Source organism: Pezoporus wallicus, unplaced genomic scaffold (genome assembly GCF_028554395.1).
Source record: "Pezoporus wallicus isolate ANWC-B61680 ecotype Strahan unplaced genomic scaffold, APGP_CSIRO_Pwel_v1 contig_7073, whole genome shotgun sequence".
NCBI classification, from domain to species: domain Eukaryota; kingdom Metazoa; phylum Chordata; class Aves; order Psittaciformes; family Psittacidae; genus Pezoporus; species Pezoporus wallicus.
This window is the reverse complement of record NW_026641326.1, coordinates 6,172,350-6,194,109: the sequence shown is the minus strand read 5'-3', so window position 1 is coordinate 6,194,109 and position 21,760 is coordinate 6,172,350.

Below are 21,760 nucleotides of genomic sequence, written 5' to 3'. Positions count from 1 at the left end.
AGCGAAGGTATGATTTTCAAAGGAATCTGAGCATGTTGTACATCCAAGCAGCATCCTCAAACTTGCTCCAAGTTTCCTGCCCAGGTGCTTAGTCCCGCCTGTCCCAAAGCCATCATCCGTCACTGCAGCAGCCCACATTACTTCACTTTTCACATTGGCAGTGGATGAAGAGTGTATGTGGCTAATGGTTTCAGTCTCCTCTCTCTTGTTACCTTCCTAGGGAATCAAAGGACAAGATTCACACAGTGAAAGTCTGCATTTCCGTCTTGAATTCATTCACTTCTGCAACCAGCTGTCATTTTATAAGCAAAGCTAGACAAAACACTGCACAAAAGGGAAACAGAAATCAGTAAATATTAAATTGCACTCAGAGTGTAAAGGCTGCAGGAGACAAGGGTATGGTTCTATGATGAGGCACGTGTTCAAACCTCTTTCAGAAATGTATTTGTTTAGGCAAGTTAAACTATCCACAACTGACATTAGTACATCGGCCACGTTCTTGAAGTTACTTAGGCACCAGGGTTGTGAAAATTATTGAAGTTTAACTGAGATATTTTGGCAAAATTGTACAATAGAGAGGGGAAAATCCCTTCCCTGGTGAGAGGGGAAGCCTGTGTCCCACCAGCTATGGACCAGACCGGGAGTGCATTACCCATGCCACCAGGAACCACTCATAGTCAGTTTTACCAAAGTCTGCTGTTCGGCACCATCATCAGTGAGCTCTGCTCTGAACTGCTGCCATAGAGAGCTGGGGGCAGCAGTATCAAGACCAGGAGCTGCTCCAGGAGGGGAGGGATGCTTCCAGCTGCTCACACCATAACAAAGACTTCGTATGCTTGGTGCTTTCTGAAACGTGGACCCAAATAATCAGTTTCTTCAGAAAAGATAGGCCTACATAATTATCTGTCCTTTGCACTGCCAGGCAATGTATATTAAAATGTATGAATAGAGGGTACTGCAGTAAGTCCAGTTTTGATTTATTTTTTGTCTTCTGGAAAATGTAAAAACAATAGAAGTGAATAGAATAACCAATAAAAGATAAAAATTCTCATCTTCTTTCTTTTAAATTGAAGTTTACCTAGGTTACACAAATGTAGCATTTTAGCAGCACCTTTTACACTTCAAAGGATTTCTATGTTTATATTAAAACCTTGATCAGTAGGTTTTATTATTTAACTAATTCCATTTGCAAGAACAAACCAGAGATACAGCAGTTTTCATTTTCATGCATTTTTCTTTATAATATGTTTCCCATTTGGCAGGAGAAGGAAGGGAAACCATCCATCACCAAGCCCTACAATTCATTTTATCAAACTCACAGGGCTTTGAGCATGGACTTGCAACATGCTCTTCCCCACATCCCGCCCAAAAAACGCAATTGCTCAACTCAACAAGCATGCAAATGTCCACCATGCTCTGGGCACTCAAATTGGCTAACTCAGTGGGGAATCACAACCAGCTTGAGCAGCAGTTTGGTCTTTAGCATTCACATGGAATAACCAGCGCTTACACACGATGCACTGATAGCCACCGCGACAATCCACAGCTTCACAGCATCCAAAAAGGCCTGTCTCTTTTTCTCACAGAAGATCAACAGGAACATCCAAATCCTTTGACAAATAAGTAACATTTTAAAGGTGATACTTAAAGAAAATGTGCTTAAATGTACTACACTGTAAAGAGTTTATCCACCCGTGTCAGTATGGAGGTGTCAGAAGATGGGACAAACCACTCCAGGCCTGCAAGTCGTTGTGAATGCACATTTGAGAAGCTGTGAAGGCAAATTCATACAGACTGCGCTCATGCTCTATGTCCCTCAGTGTGGGGAAGCAAATCCATCTCACATGGTTTATGCACAGAGGTCCTGCTGTCAGGCCAAGGTTGCAAACGTTACCTGCAGTGACACAGCATTCAAAGTGGATGCCCAGCATAGTTAGCACTGTGGTGTTCTGCTGTGATTACATATTTGAGAAAAGAAACCAAAGTCAGATAGCTGCTTCTTGCTTATGTTAAGCTTTCTTTGAATGGATGCTTTTGTTTTAACATGATGGTATAAACATCAAACAATTCTTATTTTTAAAAAAGAGCAAAACCTACATAAACTAGAACTTAACAGGGATACACAAACATAGCTCAGCTTAGTGCAATTAATCTTACTCCATCTGCCAAGGCTTTCATTAATCACAAAATGACCTGTTAACCCACTTGCTCAAGTAAGTTGTCTAAAGTCTCTGAGAGAATGAAGTGGGGAAGTTCCCCGAGTCTCAAGTCACCCCTATGTTCCTTTGACACAATGAGGCTTCCCCCATTGCTGGATCACCCAAGAATAACCAACATTTAACTGCTACCTTGGTCAGAATTACCTCTTGGGAAAGTGTTTTCAGGCAGGTTTTGCCCACGGAAAGGTTGTGCATGTGCAGGAGCCCTGCACAGAGTTTCCTGGGAGGCAAGTTGGAACTCATTCCCTTAGTCATTAACAAATGCTTCCCTTGTCCTTGAGATCTTTCCATTAAATACACCCCTGTCTCCTGCAGAAAGCAAGCTTGACCTTTTCTATAGAATTAAGAGCCAATTGATTACATATTTTAAATTCATAATGAGATCAAAAGGGATAATGCTAAGATGACCTGGAGATCAGCGCAAGACACGGGAGAGAATTGTTTCCTTAATTGCCATGCCTGAATTTAATTACTTTTGCACTCTGTGTACTCAGATGATATGTAAAATAGAGGTCTCAGCAGCCCATGGTCATTAATGCTCCACAGCCAGCTCCTGCAGGAGTAGAGGAGTTCACCTCTTGGCTGCTGTTCAGGCAGTTACATCCCTGCATGTCCCCGCTCCTTGCTTGCAGACAGACACCGCTGTCTTCACTTTCTGCTCCCAACAGCCGCTCACCAGTGCAGTCACTTGTGCCAGAGCCACCAACTCCCAGTCAGGGACAGCTGCTTTTCACACTCCATTGCTAGTAATTAAATTTAATCCAGCCTTTACTGAGGTGAGAAAAAAAAACCCAGATGCATTCAGTGAGAGGTGTTTAGAGAAGGATCAGAAGCTACACCCATCACCCATCTTTGCCTATAGAAGAACATTTTTAATCTAATAGCGGTTTGAAGTCATTCATTTTCCTGAGAAATCAAACATTTTTGTTAGGGAAAGCTGACTGTTCTGCATCAGGAAAAATAAGCCACATTGCTTGTAGGGAAAGTTTTGTTCAATGGTACAGATAGCTCCCAGAGAAACCTATGAATTAGCACCTACAGGCACAGGGACAGGTGCTTACGTGATGTAAAACCAAAGATATCAGGCTTTACAAAAGATATTTACTTTACAAAGACTTGATAAATTATTGTGTAATAATAATTTATAATATATATAATTTGTAAGTGGAAAATCAATAGTTATAAGCTGGCTGGATGCTTGTAAATGATGCTACTAGGTAAGCAGGCATCCCGCTGGTGTCCTCATGTCCCTCTGCAGCTGGTAGCACCCTGGGTAATGTGTTTATAACGCATATGGACTGTTTGTTAAGCACTTACACTTATGTCTTGCAACTCTGTTTGCTCAGTGAGAGTTTAAAATACAAATAGAGAATTATTTACTCATCGAGCATAAACAAGTCATGCTGGCTAAAACACCCTTTCCAGTTCCAGGGATCATGGTCAATGCTCTGCATCATTCATAAGCTGCATCTTGATCTTTCGCAGATATCCTCTTTCCAAACTGTAGTAAAAACCTACAATTCTTAAACAGAATTGCAAGTATAAGCCCCTGGCTAACCACAGATAGCAATCCTGGCAATTGTTTGTTTTGGAAATACAGGTTAACATTTCAAAACTTACCAGGAAATATTGACTTGAGACCCCTGAAGAGTCCCTGATTGCCAGGAGCAGACACAAAAAGATGTTGCTACTCATTAGACATGTTTGTTAAACGCTGAGCAGTGTTGATAGCACACAAGCACAGACCGCTCTCACCTCACTGCTCCCAAACTGCAGCATGTTGGAGTCGCAGGCATTTTATGATATTATCACTGAGGCCTCTGGTTTCCTTTCAGACCTGAGAGACAGCACTAGCAACATCACGATGCTCGTGAAAGCATCACTGAGTCCATCCCAACTGATGATGCTTGAAGACACTAGCACCAGAGAGAGCCTTGATAATGAGCTCATAGAAGGAGAATCAGAGGTCACCCAGTCAGAGCTGATCTAGTAGTTGGTTTACTGAGTTCTACTCCAAGGATTTAGGTATGTAAAATATTTAGTAAGTACAGATGGATTGGTGCTCGATACTCTATTTGCAACATTTAAAGCTAACATCAGATACGAAGATTATCATGTAAGCTTATTATATGTATCTTAAATGTTCCATGGGTGCAAAAAATATCAGTTACTGAGCCATCACTGCCTGGTGCCAGGTAAGGCATTTCTTATCCTCTAGGGGTTGCATCCCCACCCAAGGGGAGATCCCCACTGGGCAGCCAGCTGCTACAGAGGGAGACCTGAACAGACCCTGATAGCTGCAGGTATTTATAGCATAAAGTGATTGATTTGTAGTCAGACTTTCTGCTGTGTTCGTGTTGTTTCAGCTGCTTTTCAGCCCAGTCTGCTGCCAAACTGTTTTTTTGGGTTTGGTGCCGCATTCTCACTGATTGCCTCACACAATAAGATTAACTTTGGTTAGACCTGCTTACTTGATCCACACAAAATGGCTCCAAGCAGGCAGATTGACTGCCTCGCTACTTCCTCAGTGACAGGCAGAGTCCCATCGTAAACCTGGCAACATAATTCTCCCACAGCCTCAGCTAAGATGTTTGATTTCCCACTGCCATTATCGCAGGCATCTCTGGGCATGTTGACTTATTTAAACATATAAACTCTACTGCACTGCCAGAAGAAGTCTTCATGCACAGGAGGTAAAAATTAATTTAGATTGAAGCTCTGCCCAAAACCAGGTTTTATCACTGTAACCATTTCTTACAAGAAACACAAGCATCTCACCAAAAGCTGTTTGCATTTGCATGCCATCATTTAAATACAGGCTTTAGGACAGAAATCCACCCTGTACATGACACCAAATCCTCTGTCTCTTGCCCTTGTTTAATCACTCTGCTTCCTCATTTGCCCTTCTGTACATCCCCAGTTTGCAGGACAGGTATCTCATGCACTTGTACAGCAGCCAGCACCGTGAGGTCCCGGTCCCACTTGGGACTGTAAGTGTCGCTGTGGCGTAAGGGATAGCCTGGTGGTTTTTCACCCATAAATAATCTATCAATGGCCATTTGCCAGCTGACAGTAGCAAAGTGGTATTTTGAAACCATTCATACTAGATGATTAGCTAATACCTGTTGAGCCAGCAGTGTAAAAATTAGATGATTTAGTTTCATATGGAAGTCAACCCTCTAATCAATGCGCTTTAGTTCATGCAATTCATATTGAATTTGTAAGTACAACAATAACTGGTGAAGATTATGGTTCTGTACCTGAAAGCTCACAACAGCTTTACAGTAATAGAGCTGGGGTTTGAATAACCTTTAAAAATAACCCACTGCTATCCTTCCTGAAGAGTGAGGTAGATTATTTTTAATCTGTTATTCCTAGTGGTCATTTGCACAGAAGCAGATACACAGCAAGGAACTGGTCGTCCTGGAAGAAATACTCTCTCTCTGTCAGGGGTGCACAGGATCACAGTCACCCCAGCAGCACTTCCTTCAACTCATACCTTCTCCAGAGACATGTCATAAATCACTGGTGATATTAATTACTTGCCTTCTAAAAACTTGTTTTTCATTGACCAAGAGTTGAACACCCACCCCAGAGACCTATGGTTTCTGCTCTGCCTGCAGCTGGACAGACCCGAGAGTTACTGCAGAGCTTTGAACAATCTGAAAACCTTTTGGACCTTGTCACAATTGAGTCCGTTGAGAGCTTCTTTTAGTTACAGAGTACAAAACAGCATCCTTCCTAGATACCTGGCAGTGACTTCTCTAAGACCCAAAGGGGATGTCAGTCCTGAAGCAATTTCTTTGCAGAAGGATCCTTTTTTCTTCTAGGATAGAAACACCCCAGCTGTAGGGAAACACTCAGCATTGCTGCCAAGTCTTCTTGCTGCTGTTACCTTGCCTTCAGCATTGAAGCGAAGACGCACGTGTTGCACCAGTCCTGAGGCTGCTAAGGAGTGTCTGCAGCCATTGCATCATTCCACATCAGTGATGGAGAACACCAGCTACCACCGTCACTGGTAGCAATGGGTAGGAGAGGATTTATCACAGTCAGATTCACCTTTGTCCAGAGCCCTCAACACAGGTTGTTGTGAAAAGTGGATAAAGACATTGATATGCTTATTACACTGCTTTTCATACATTATTCATAAGTGGCTAAGAATTTAGAACTATTATAAACATTAGCAAACATAAATAGCATTAATTTTGAGTAGTTTGTTATAGCTATCAGGTTACTGATTTTATTCTAACTTATGGATTTGCTGAGTTCTCTAAACCTGCAAAAAACAATTGATCACTAAATAAAAACATTGATGTGAAGTGCAACTTCAAGTTATTAACTTGAATACGAAAACATATTTAAACCTTATAAGGATGCCTAATTAAAGATAGAAAAGACCTAACAGCATGTCGCTATATTTTTGGTATAAGTGATTCAAAGAAGAATTAAAAGATAACATTAAAATATATTAGCAACCTCTTGCATATGCCAGATTCCAAGCTCCCACTGGTAGGCAGCCAAATTAATTCAAGTGGACTGCATCAATTTACACCTTTTCAAGGGGTTTGGCCCCAGACAGATGCAAATCACTTCACATGCCTGGTCTCAGGGCAATAGGAGTGCTGGGGTAGATGAATGAGCTGTGTGGGAAGTTTAAGGTCAGGCAGAGCCCCAGGTGGGAGCTGAAATGAATCTTTTTGGGGGGAAGGGGGGGGGGGAGAGCTACAATGGGGTGACAGCCGTGGGGGGGGACAGCGTTTCCACTCTTCCCTCCTGCTGGGCCCACCCAGCACAACACCTTCAGGAAGCAGCTATGGCTTCGCATCATCTTATCTTCGTTTCCATGGCATTGCTGCCCAACAGACTACTGGATCCAGCAACACAGGAGCAACCATCTGAAAGCATGGGTTTAACAGAAGAAAGACTTGAGGCCAGCATTATTCAGCTCACTTTGTGGAAGCCAACAGAGCTAATCCTGGTCACCTGCTGAATGTTCAGCCCTCTAAATGTGCCATGTAACTGCTTGTCTGCACTGTGCACACTCACAGCTGCCAGTCACAACTTACACTTCACAAATGCATTGAACACACATGCAAACTGCAAGCACAAATTACGTAAGCTGTCCTTTTTCAACTTAGAATTCCATTTTTATTCATTTTCGTTAGCCCAAAATACATTTTTATGCACACAGTAGTGGGAGCACACACATATGTGCATGTTACACATTCCCACACGAACTAAAGAGAAACGTTTCAGATGGAAACGATGAGATTGTCTCGTATAGCTAACAGGGTAAATGGCATAGTGTGCTGAATCCTGGAATAATAAACCTGGAAGCAAGGTACAAAGAAGGATTAATATCAAATAAAGGGTTTGTGGGAAGCTGATTGGAAAAGAACCACTCTGATAACTACCATCAAAAAAATCCCCAAAGCCTCTATGTAGAAGTCCAGCTTCAGTCAACGAAGATGAAATCAAAGCAGAGAACAAGACTGGTGGTTGTAAAGAGTGGAGGAATCTGTTGTAAATCAGATAAAGATTCTGAGGTTCCCAAGAGGACACTCTCTGGTTAGCATTCACCTACTGCAAGGGAGAAGCAATTGCTTTAGAGGAGGTCAATGCAGAGCACCCGAAGTCCATTAAACATTATAAATCACATTAAAATGTGAAGCGCCATCAGCCCAGGTGAGTCCAGCTTTCTGCCAGAGGCTCCAGGGGAGACTCGAGGTCGACCCCTCGGCTTTTGGAGTCGGGGATACAAAGGATCTGAGGCCAGCTATACCCCAACTGAGAAAGAGATACTGGCAGCGTATGAAGGGGTTCGAGCTGCTTCGGAAGTGATTGGCACTGAAGCACAGCTCCTCCTGGCACCCCGGCTGCCCGTGATGGGCTGGATGTTCAAAGGCAGGGTCTCCTCTACACATCATGCAACTGATGCTACATGGAGTAAATGGGCTGCACTAATTACACAACGAACTCGAATAGGAAATCTCAGTCGTCCAGGCATTCTAGAAGTCATCATGGACTGGCCAGAGGGCAAAGATTTCGGAATGTCACCAGAGGAGGAGGTGGTGCGTGCTGAAGAGGCCCCAATGACTGCTACTGCTGAACCCAGGACACTTGCACACCCAGGCTTCAGAAGAGGGAAGACACAGGTTGCTGCAGGATGTGAAACACAAGGTCACCAGAGCGAGCAGCCCCCTCCTGCCAATGTGAGCAAGGGGAGACACCAAGCCCAGTGCACCCCCTGGAAATATCTACCTCAGCATGCAGTTTTGCCACTGTGAGTGTCATGTCAGTGATGGAGAACCACTATCAGGACCTGGGTCTGTGTAGCGGAGCCCCACAGTCCTCCCACAGCAGTGTTTCTCATCAGCTGCATGTAACGCCCAAACAAGTGTATTATTTTCTTCATGCTGCATTTCATAGACCCTGCAGAAGCAAGCAGTGGACCTGCTGAGCCATTTACCACACCATAACCTCCAGTACTGGTCAACAAAATGCAATTTCAGTAGTAAGCGCTCTCTCCTACAGTAACACACGCAAAAGACACTAAAAAAATAATAAAAATAATCCCTAAATTTGAAAGTAAATGTACAACTTCAAGTTCATTGAGTGAGCAGAGGTAGGCATGCACACCTATGATAACACCATCTAGTTTTGGTCAACCTGTATTTGCAATATCAAGAGAAAAATTACCTCTTTCAACAAACAGGAGTACTTTTTTCCACCTCTGCTGCTATCTCCTGCTCCTATGCATTCCCTGTAAACAATCTTTTGACCACACTGAGGAGCAGCTCCGGCCAGGTCTTCTAAGACATGAGCCTGTTCATTGATCTCACTGCATTACAAATGATTTCCATAGAAACTGGAAATATTCCATAAACCAACAGAGGCTTCCTTATTTCCAGCAATTATCTTAAGGTCTGATTTGCATTTTAAATGTCACCTGTATAAATTAAAACTGTTTACTGCTACCACTGTCATTATTCTGAGTCATCTGGCAATAGCCAGCTACAGACAGTTTTTGTTTCCTCCAGAAAGCTCTACTACAAGAACATCACCCCAGAACATTCTGTGGGGCTGCCTCCTCCAGACACCAGTGCCTAGACCCTTCTGTAGGCACTTAAGCTGTGAAACACACAATATTTCCTGGTCCCTTGCTAATTCTCACGATATAACTACTTCAGAGCATCACTTGTGGTACATTTTTACACTGGTGCTCCAGATGACCCAGCTGATCTTTGCTCCTGAAGGCATGCACAGGTGTCAACAGTCTCACGTCATTTCAGGCATCAGTTTGGGTTCTCCTACATTGTTTTTTTTTTTTAAACTTTAACTAATTTTTTAGGTTATAAATATTTTTTTCTTATTCTAAACTTTCATGACATACAGAAGGTCTTCTCGCTATTGACAAGCTTGAAAACCAGTCAGGTAACCAGCAGGCTGTGCTCCTAAGGAACAACCGTCAAGCTGGTTGGCTCCCAGTTCAGGCCTTTCATTTCAACTTGCGCAACACCTCGAGTGTAAACCAGAGCATGTTTGACCTGCAGCCTCAAACCCTTACTGCAGAGGACCATTCCCCCAATGTTTTGCCAGCAGCCAAGTCCCTTGAAGGTAAGAGAAGTTAGAAGTGTAGGTGCTGACCACCCGCAAAGACCTTTTGATGAGTAGTTGGCAATCGCATTCCTCTTGATTCTTGTGACATCCTCATAACAACTTACACCATTTTTCTTCTGTTTATTATTGTGGTTTCTTCCACCCTTCTGACAGTTACACCTGCCTGCAACCAGGACTAAGAACAAAAGAGGAGCTGCTAAAATCAGAGTTCCTTCACAGAAGTTAAAAACTCTGAGGAGAAAGTTACTTTCCTGAAGTAGTCACGAATGAAACCTTGGCATTAAAGAAAAAAACAAAAAGGCAGAAACACTGGAGATCTTGAAGACCTTCCCACGAGTTCTGAGTCCCACCTCAGCAACCACAGCTGTGCACATCTGCATTGGAGACAAAACTTTCCCACTCTTGTTGCAGAAAAACAACAGCTCTGCTTCTTCATCTTTCCTCTCAGATGCAACATAAGGGGGGATCAGAGCCCCACAAGGTTACTGGCTGATGTCCTTCAGCATAATGGCTCAGGAAAATTATTATTCTAAGGAAGTTTATGAAATGATTATATTGTCCAACTTTCCAGTTCAGCTTAGAGATCAATCTAGGTGAAGTAATTTCATCCCCCTAATGATTAAATGCTTCGTGTTAATATAACCCTGAGAAGGCAAGTTCAAGAAGCCTATTTTTTCATTCTCTGGAATAATTAGATCTTAAGAATAATTTTGTACCTCTTTGGCTTTTGCCAAATTTGTTATTTCTTAAAAAAGCTTTCCTGCACCTTCTGTTGCCATCTGTTCTAACAGGCAAAACAACATTTTAACACTGCCTGTCTAGCAAAAACATGTATGGGTTTACAGACCAAATAAACTAGAAAAGCAACGAAGAGCCAGGCTTAGAGAGCTGAAGTGGTTAACACCAGCATCACTCAGCAGGGCCAGGACACAGGCAGAAATACTGCCCTTCTTTAAAAGCAAGTTGAAAATACTTAAGTCAAGGTTGGTTTTTTTTCCATGGAAATCATCAAGAGAAACAGATTTGGCCACAAAGACACCTTTCAATAGATGCAGCTTTAAATCACACCCCTCGCCGATTGCCCAGGGATGCTGCAGAAGCAAGGCAGAGCACAGCAGTTCTCAGATGACTTCCAACCTCCTGGGTCTCTGGTCGCCACTCGGGACTAAGTGATGGGAAAAGTTGTTAAGTCCATTGATGTTATCAGAAGTTAGAGAAATTAAACACACTAAAATTAATTAAGACCCTGTAACAAGCCTGAGGCTGAGCAGAGCAGGGCTCCCTGTGCAGAGCGCAGAGCTCCCTGCGCAGGGCAGACACCTCTCCACCTTCAAACACTACCAGCACCAGGGAGGTGGCCTTGTGGATGCAACAGCTACCAAAGCACAGGGCCTACTTTTGTAGTCTGACCTGCATTACATTACAGGACAGCAGCTGAAAACCAAGTGTTTTCCTTTTAACCCAGCAGTAGCCTGTCAGCCCTGAGCCTTGACTGTGCCCAGTGAGGCAGACAGCAAAAGAGCAAGGACAGGGAGGAAACTTTGCAGTGCAGATCTCTCTTGCATTTAAAAAGCATCGCATCTTAGTTTTCTTTTTAAGCAATTAGAACTGATACAGGAGATGTTAATTATGTCTTTGTTTCCTTTGAGGGCTCTCAGCTCAATTAATTTGTATAATGCACTGAGGTTCCAGTTCACTCTTAATGACAAGGTCTCCCTTCACATACCACTGACTCCAGCCAGCACTTCATTTTAATGATAGTTAAATGAGGAAATGACAGCTATATACTGCACATGCTCAGCTTAGGAAGCACAGCGTGAAATTTCCACTGTGATTTACAGCCCTGTAGATCTTATCTCTCAGACGTGAAGTTACGGTGCTGTGTAAGTTAATTGCACAAATCTCTATCAGGAAATATTGCCAAGGCCCTGATGGGAGCTGCTTCATTTCACTGCCATTTACATGGAGACTCCCCACATCACAAGTCCGGCTTTGTGCTGACCTGTAATCCCAGCATTTCATAACTTGCAGGTAACAGCACTGACAGTTCAGGAGTTCTTCTTTTCATATTCAGGGATTAAATCTACTCATAGAGATAACAGAATAGCAGGGCAGAAATCCTTTCTTTCATGTGAATCACTGCATTTCTTCATAGTCTTTAAAGTAAGAGAACATTAGGGTATATGGGTCATTATAGTCTCAACCCTGGTTTGAGTTTTTACACGATAAAAGCAGAATAATAAAACAAAAATAAACAAAAACAAATACCCTAGATATTTAGTTACACTCAATTAAAAAAAAAAAGAACAGAGAAAAGCTTTTAAAGTCAGTGCTATGCAAAGTTCACTGCTCCTTTAGGCAAAAGGAAGATTTCTGTATATTCTGAGCTAAATACATCAGACCATTTGTGTCATCTCACAGTTGGGGTTTGCAGCACACTGGGCTGCAGGGCTGCTGCTACAACCCCATGAGCACCACACACAGCCCACACCACCCCAAGCAACAGCAGCAAGAAACCAAGCTCACATCTTTGAGTGGGATGCAACACAGCATCATGCCCTGTACACAGAATGCCAGCAAGGCTTATGTCTTCCATTACTTGTAAAGCAAAAGTTGTTTGCTTTGAAATCACACCTAGGAGTTCAGCTCCCTTCCCCTCCAGGGACCAGCTGCACAGGGTGATGAGATGCTCTGCCTGCAGCAGGGAAAGCTGCTCCCTACAAGTACACTTACAGCTTACATGCCACCGCATTATCCAAACAGCTTATAAAACTGGCTGTGTGCACCATTTAGACCAAGCAGCAGCATACTTTACTCCTCTAAGAAACAGAGCCTCCCAGGTGATGGGTTTGAGCTGCAGCCCGTGCCCACATGTCATGTCTGCACTCTTGCAGACACACTAGTCTTTAAAGTAAGAGAACATTAGGGTATATGGGTCATTATAGTCTCAGCCCTGGGCTGGCGGGTGACAGCACAGTACTACCCTGGTACCAGCCAGCCAGCAGCAACCCTGCCAAAGCTGCAGCCTCTGCAGGAAAACCACTGGAGCTCTGTTTCACCCTTCTCTCCCTCTTGCATCTTTCCTTTTTCTTCCTCTTTTCTTTTGATCCATTTTCATTTTTCAAAGCTCCCATAAAGCTGGGTTCAGACGGTCTTTACTGAGCCCACCCAGGGCTCACAGCACAGCTAATAGGATTGTGTTCATTCAGCTCAACCATATGGCTCTTACAAACCAGGAATCACACCAACCGCAAGAATCCAGGAGTAGAGTAGCCTAATTGATTGCTGCCTTATTGATGAGACATCATTTCATACAAATTTATGCCCCAGACATCACCCATCTTGAGTTCCAGCCCCAGGATTACCTCTTCCTCCTCAGGTCCCAACAGCTATCCCGGTTTCCCGGTCAGTTACTGAGACCCACAGACACAGGAGCCAGGGATTTCAGAGGCATTCCCTCCAAGGACCAGGCTGCTCCAGCAAAGCAGGACACGTATATTTCCACGCCAGGAGCACATCCCAAAACACAACCAAAGCGAAGATGAATAGTGCTCTGCTCCAGTGTAACGTGCCCTAGTATGCTTTTGTTCAATTTACTGTTCATTTTTGCTGTTATTATAAGGCAATGCAACTTTCATAACCATGCATTCATTATCATTTGAGTTATCCCTCCAAGAAATTACACTAGAGAAACTGAGAACCAAAGATAAATCACACTTTGCAATTACAGTGGCAAGCTCACTGCTACAATAGCCTGGAAGCTGCAACAGGGAAGCTATAAAACAGATGCAGGTTAGTGCTGCTGGTAGCCAAAGAAATAAGATCAGACCCTAAAGCCTCACTATCAGGAAAACAGAAATAACACCACAACTGTGGTTCAACAGGAGTCAGAGCATTGTGCTACGATGGATTACAGTTTGCTTCTCTGTTCAGAAAGGATTTCACATGAACAGGTCTAAAATTAAATTGCTGTTGAGTATTTACTCCAAAGGCCATTCTCATCAGTGTGTGTATAACAGCGTTCAGGGCTGCTGAAACAAATTCCGAGTGATCAGTTGGTATGTTCTTTTTTCAAGGTTTGAGTGAAATATAATGGGTCACGCTGACATTTTCTCAACACCCCCTTGGCTGTGGCATGCCCACTAGCACCGGGACTGGCAGACCCCTGAAACCAGCACTGCTCCATCACTACTAGGAGCATGAAAGCAACAGAAACACTTCTGCATGTAAAGAGGCATAAACTCACCCGTAAAGCCTCTTCACTTTCCTCCCTAGAAAATAAACCACTCCTGCTTTAAAGCTGTAGTTGGTGTATAGAATGCAAATGATAAACAGCACAAGAATCAAAGGTAAACATGCGATCACTGCTGCTATTCAAGAAGGAAAAGTGGCTGCAGAGCTGGGAATTAAATCTCCTTCCAAGGACCTAGAAGCTGCCCAAGCCGCTAGAGTAGCAGGAGGTTACCCAGCCTGGAGGGACCTGGGTTTCCTCAGGGGCCCAGTTCTTCCTTCTGCTCAATGACTGCAGCTGGAAATATAAAACAACCTTTTCTTTCTGACCAAGTATCAATAAGACCACCTCATGGCACAGACCTCAAAGAAGTCCTTAATGTAATAGTAAGGTTTAGAATAGTTTAAAAATCATAACCTCTAAATTAAAAAGGCAAGTATACACAACCTGCAGTATTGATTAAAACCCCACAGCTTTATCACCAGGTAATTGCTTCATGATCAGATTTTCAGGAGCACAAGCCTCAAACTTCCTGAATAGGAAATTTTAATTTCAGGGTACTGCTAATTTATTGTTCCTGTTACCGCTACATTACAAAAAGTAATGCAATATCTCCACAGGCGTGACATTTTTCTTCCAGGCTTCAGCTCAATTCATTCCCCCATTCCCAAGTGACAAAACACGCATTTTTCTGTCCCTGCAGTGTAATTCTGCATTTACACTGCTTGGCCCTCTCACCGCCTTCCCAACATGCCTGAAAAGCTGCTAAATGCAAAGGGTCATGGGGAGGCACCGCAGTCCTGCCCTTCTGACCAACGTCCCTCCAAACTCGCGCTCTGCCCTCGGGCTGGCTGCAGGTACACACCAGATCAAGAGGCTTGGGAACGTTTCCATGTGCTGTAAGCTTTAACAACCATTACATGCGAGTCACAAGTGATGTTCAGCAGTTGACACCGCTGCAATGGTGTCCTCAAGAACACAAACAGCAGCTGGTGTCATCATGTTAGAAATTCTTTATATTTAAAGACACCCGTGCAGTGACAGTACCAACACTTCGTTTCCCCCAGCAGTGATGGTGAACAGCAAGTACCCAATCTGGAATAAGTGGTATTGGAGAAGATTAAGCAGTGTAAGAACCATTCCTGGAGTGAAATCACTGCGTAAACTACAGTTTTCAGACGCATTAAATGTGCATTTCTTATTTAAATGTCTTTTCAATTCACTTGATGAACCAAGGTTTCTTAACCAAAATTTCATTTTGTGATGGTGACGGTCGAGGAGCTGTAGCATTCCAGCATCACTATGGCATTTCTTGGACTACAGAGCAGCTTACCCAGCAATGGCATTGTTTGTTTGGGGGTCCTGTGATAAGTGGTGGCACAATTACTCTAAGTTATGTGATGAAGAAGGGTTTAATTGTTATTTATTTTATTGTCATCTATCTTTATTTCAAAACTAAGGCTATGGCCAAAGACAATCACTCAGTAATGTCAAGCTGCCTGGTGACTTGGTCATTGTTTCCTACAGTATTTTCCCTTTACACATCCAAGCCCAGGACACAGTGAAGTCAATGGCAGAGACACCCACTGACAGCAAGGGGGCTGTAGTTTGTAAGACTTGGTGCACAGCGTCACCAAGGCTGTTTTCCTCAGACCACCACATGGCAAACTGTAGCACCAAATGAAAATAAATCTTTTCTTGTTATTGCTCAGAAAAGTGATCTCTCTCTTGCAGAAGCAGCAATAAATCACACAGTAACCCCCTCCCAGAACATCGCTACCTTAGCTCCAAGGTGTGAAATATCTGTCTACAGCTGCATCACTTTTGGTTTACACCAGCCATGCTGTCCCTTAGTAGTGGCCATCAGCAGATCATCAGGGATCCTGCATCTACTGTGATGATTCATGTCATTGTTCTGCTGTGGATGGCCATTAGTTTTGACCTCTCGTGGGCTGGAACACTACTCACAGGTTCTGTTTGCATTTACCATTTCTCCGTGTTGCATCCACTTGTATCATTTTAATGATTGGAGTCTCCTCCTTCCCTCCAAACTGATTCAGCCACAAGTTGTTGTACTGGAAGTCAGCCAAACCACAGGCTTAACCCAAGGAGTTTCCTACAGCACTCACCTGCCCTGTTACCTGTGTATTCCTCTGTCCCCAGGTCCCAGCCAGGATCTAATGTGGTTCCCCTGGTCCCAGCCAGGATCTAATGTGCAGCAGTCAGTTCCAGGCCAGCTCAAGCAGCAGCAGTGCCCTCTCTGCGTGCTGGCTGCACTGGCAGATGCCTGAGCTCATCTCCAAAATCCATCCACACTTTCAAGCTACAACCAGAAATGTTTTGACATGAGAGGGTGAAATACATAAAAATAGATCTGTTGGATTCTTTCAGTATTAAAGCTTCAAAACTTTGAGGTTTTGCTCCTGCAGAGAATTCACTGAACTTTGGTCCCAGCAAACCCCAGTGAAACCCCTGGCCCCAGGCAGGAGGAAGAAAAGAATAAGGCAACATACTGGAAAATAAACTAGAGATTTGTTTTATCACATCCCTACCCATAACATGGGAGGCAGCACCGCTCCATCCAGCACCAACCTGTTCAAAACCTGTTTGGACCAAAATACTAATGCGCCAGAAAATAAGGGGGCAGGGAAGGAGGGATGCATCCAGACTGTGCCACTTCTTCAGAACAATATATATTCTGTGCAGTGCCTTTGAGATGGAGCAGGTCATGTCCCCACTGGAGGCTACAGGGAAGGCACCCCAAAGCCAAGCTGCCCCAGGCACCTGGCCCCAGGGACAGGACCAGCTCTTCATCTGCAGAGAACAATTCTTTGGGTTTTTTCCTATGAAATCTGGTATACAATCTATCAGACTGAATGTTTTCTAGTGGTAATACAAAATGCCTGCAACAAATTGATTTTGCTGCTCCCGTATTTATTATTCAGGCAGAGCTGCCCCTAATTAGATAATATTAGATTTCTTGGCTCACACAAAGCAATTCAGAAATAAGACTCTCATTACTGAGGGGACAAACCATACAGAAACCGGGCAGGGTTTAATAACGCAGAAAAATATCAAAGGCAGAAAGGTTTTAATTCTTAATAAGTAGATCCATGGGTTTCGGTAACCAGCACTCAAGACTTTTTTTTAGGGTCGCTTTTATTACCTAATTAATTAAAGCCTGACCAATAAGATAGATTAATCTAATGGGATTGCATCTTGTATTAATAGCAATTCTAATTAATCACCAAACTGGAATATTCCTCACCCAATGAAGAGAAATCTTTCTGGTGTTAAGCTAGAAAAAGCACTGAGGAAAAAAAAAAGGGGGAAAGGATGGGCTGAGTAGGTTTTATGTCCCCAAAATGGGGCTTGGGGAAGCTGGGAGGTGAAGGCAAACCTGCATCTCTGCCATTGAGTAGGACATGTGTGATGTGGATTGGGACATACATAAAACACCACCCCCTGCCATTGCAGGTCTGGCCTCACCCGCACCGGATGAACACACTGGCAAGCCCCAAGCTTTGAGTTTTACTGTTTTAGAGTCTCCAGGGCTTTTATTAGGCAGGAAACATGAGCCTGCAAGCAAACAAACAGGCAGGCAAAATGGTGCGATGGCTGCTGCAGAGCACCCTCACGCCTCATCCAGGTCCCTTTGCATCCCAATAGATCAACCCAGCAAAAGCCATGCACTTGCTCTGCTAACAAGCAGGTACCCAAAATATAAATACCCGCTCAGTTCAGGATCACCAGGATCACACTGCAGCACACGTCACCCATGAAAACACTCTGTATGTTTTTAGGGCTAGGACATGCTTACAGACAAGGTCTGTTTGTTCTTTCAGCATCATGCTGATTACTAAATCCCTTCCCCGATTCAACAAGTCCTGGTGCTCATTTGTGATGTGTCAGTAGCAAAACAAATTCAGGTGCAGTAATCCTCCAGACCTAATAATTGTGTGTCAACAGAAGTGAAAGGCTACATTTTTCACATTCTGAATAATACATTTTTAATGGCATTTTCATTTATGAAGTTTTGAAGTATTTCATCTAAAACCCCTTTTCACGGTCCCCTCCTCGCTTTGCCCGTGTGTTGTGTCTCAGTGTCCCAGGATGTAGGCAGCCATGGATAAACCAAGACCACACCAAAACACAGGGGACCCTATATCTTTTTCAACATCACTGCGATCGCCATTAATACATGAACTGCCTGAACTTCAATGAATCTCAAAACTAACATCAGACCCGCTTTCTTTCACCTTATTGCACATTTTCAGCCAGTGCCAGATGCTGAGATTTCAAGATGTTTTAAGAAGAGCCATCTGAGGAGCTGAGGAGCCATTAACCTTATTAAAGCATTCCCCATTAGAAGCTATTTTACAGCTGCTGCAGAGCCACAACACCGATTATGCTGATGTTTGCAATTAAAGGGGAGTTTGCAGCATTTGAAGGGCTGCAGTCCTGCTGCAGTGCCTGGGGCTGCCCCAAGACTCGGAAGAACACCAGGTTCAGACCCAGTCCCTTCTGTACAGACATCACCACTTCCTGCAGCCTCCATGGTCACCATGAACATCTTGGCTGGGTGAGGCTGGAGGCACCTCTGGGGTCATCTGGGCCAACCCTCTCCTCAAACAGGGCCATCCAGAGCTGGGTACCTGGGACCGTGACGGGATGCCTTCTGAGCATCCCCACAAAGAGGAGGGAAGGTGCAAAGCACCCATGCAAAGAACTGACCTGACTCATACTATCAATTTTCACCAGGAAGCACAGCCCCATGGAACCTCCCAGCTGGATTTCAAACATTTGCAATATCCTCTCAGAAACACGAAACAAGGAAATGGGCTGTGCATTCACCTGCATTTCCTAATAAACAGGAGTTTTCCACATCAACGGGTTGAGCACAAACAGTGCTTCCAGCCCTCAGTCTGCCAATGTTTGAGCCAAGTGCCCCATGTCCTTCTCCCGCTGACTGCTAGGGGTGATGACAGGTATTATTCAAGGCTCTTAGCTGAAGACTGGGATGCTGCTATTGTTTAAGCTTCTCATGGTTTGGCAGCTGTCAAAATCTGAGGCTTTGGGAAAGCTGCCCTTCCAGCTGCCCCACAAAAATGATGAAGCTGAAAGCCAAGCTGTAATAGATGCAGCAGTGAGACTCTTCCACCTCCTCCAAGGCACAATTGCAACCATGCCACAATTTAGCTATTTTTAGGCATTTCACCTGTTTTAAATGAAAAGTGTCAGTTCCAGTACCCTCATGGAGCTTTTCTCTGGGGTTTTTAGAGGCCAGTGCCCACCAGCTCTGCCTGGTGGCTGCAGCAGCAAGGAATGATCAGCATATCACTCACACACAGCCACCCCAGCTGAGATGCAAGGGACAGGATGGGCTCAGCAGGCAGCAGTGCCAAAGCCCTTCACTTCCAGCCAGCACCTCCACTGCTCACTGTCTCACTGTCAGAGAGCAGCCTCCCCACGTCAGTGACCTGGTGAGTGTAAAACTGCTATCAAAGTGTCACTGTTCACACAGCTTTGCATTGTACCACGCAACCTGCTCTGTCCCAACGGGCAGCAAAAGACCTCAGCCTGTCAGCCTTCAGTCATTGTGCAATCAGGTGCAAAATGCACTGGCTGGGGTTTATACTGTAGAGGGGGGGAAAACGCTAGGGAAAAACAACCAGCCTCAACTCGGATCTGATTTTTCTTTCACAGGATTAGGGATTAATTATTCTTACTACACCCTGCAAAGTACCATACTGCTTAATGACACCACATTAAGATGGCAAAAAGCCTGTTGATGTGCATATAAAAAGCAGACCCAGGCTCTGCTGTGGTGTATCAGCACTACACACAGCTGCGGGTATGGAAGGAAAAGGAAAGGAGGAGCAATCATTTGCAAAGAAAATATAAAAATCTGTAGCTACAGCGTAATTTGTTTTTTCATTAAGCAAGGGGATATTTGTTCTATTAAAAATGCTTATTTAAAAACTCCTTTCAGAGTTCATTTTTTCTCCTGAAGGCTGCTTTAAAAAACAATCTCCGCAAAAAGGAGGAAAAAGCAACATATTTCAAAACAGAGCTTTCTATTTCATCTGAAGTTAACGAAATGCAGCTCCTTGACATAAACCATATAATGCCCGATTGCTGGCAGTACTGTTAGAGGATGAAGATAATGATTCGCAGTACTTTTCAAGAGCTATTAATGTTAAGAATTACTTGTTCCACCAAATGAACATTATAAAAAATTAATAGTATGCAGATTGCCATTATTGCAAAAGCCCCAAGGCCTTGATGGCAAGGAATCTCAATTATTTCAAAATATTAATAAAGCATTTTTTTTTCCTTAATTCCCTCCCTTTTTCCCCCCATGACCCTCTTTCTCTAAACTGTTTTTTCCACTGTTTTAGAGCACCTGCCTCAAGTAATCCTGCCCTTTATGATCTGCCTCTAACAATGTACAGGGACACCCACCACGGAGAGCTCTGACAAGGGAGCGGGCAGGGTGATGACTGCTCCCCATGGGCAGGGGAGGTTGCTCTCAGCCCTGCTAATTGCTTTTCCTGGAGACCGGAACACCGTGCTCCTTCCCAGATCTGATAAATCCACACATGATCAAAAAGCAAAGGCTGTGGCTCCAGCTCTCCCAGTCAACCCAGCCACTGTTGCAGCTCCCACCCTGACTCCAAAGCCATTGGCATGGCTTGTGCAGTTCTCAGGAGGTCAGAGCATCTTCATCAGTTGCGGCTGGGCCTTACCTATTTCATCCCTATTAGCACTGCCTAAATAAACAATGACTTTACAGAACTTCATAGAGTTACTATTTTAAGAATCAAACCTGCTGTCTCCTGGAAAATGGGAGCAACCAGCTCTCATCATTGGAACACCAAGTTGTGCTAATGAGGCTAGAGCTCTCCCAGGTCGTCAACTTCTACAGCCATGCAAAACTTAAGGCGGCAAAAATTGCATTATCTTTTGGAAAATAAAGGTGGGTTTCAATATAATCTTTCCAATCAAATGGCTTTCTCATCAGTGTAAGTTAAGTGGGGACAAATAAGGTGAAAGTAGTACAAAGGGGCTTTAAGCAAACACTTGCTGGTCTCTGTTAGGTGAATAAACGATGGAAGTGTTGATTGGCAAAACAAAATTTCTCTCTAAAAGAAGTTTCAAGCAATGACAAAAATAAATGTCTCCAGGAGATGGAAGAGGTGATTTTCCCACTCACGTGGGTAGCAGCACAGTGAGGAAGCAGTGCGGCCGGATGGGCTGGCCGCAGGACACATCCCTGCCGTTCACGCCCATCTTTCCCTAACACTTCGCAGCTCCCCCCGAAGGAGAAGCCGTGCTCCACAAAGCCATAAAACTACGTTTCCCGACACTCCATTTTAAAGATACGAGGGCTGTTTTACTGCTCTACGACAGAAATCACCAATCAGCGGCACAAGAGTGGTCTCTGGTGGAAGGAGATCAGATCTGCAGCGTTGCCACCAAGCACACAGGAGCCCAAGCCAAAGATCTTTGGCTACAGATACCGGCAGTCACTTTTTAGCCCTAATACTAGGTTAGCCTGATTCATTATACCCTCAAAAACCGAGTTCACACACACACTTTTGGACTTTAGATCTTTTATCACGTACAATACTACCGTACTCAAGTCTGCCAGAAAACCCAGGATGGGAAGAGTGGCTTTTTTGAGGCA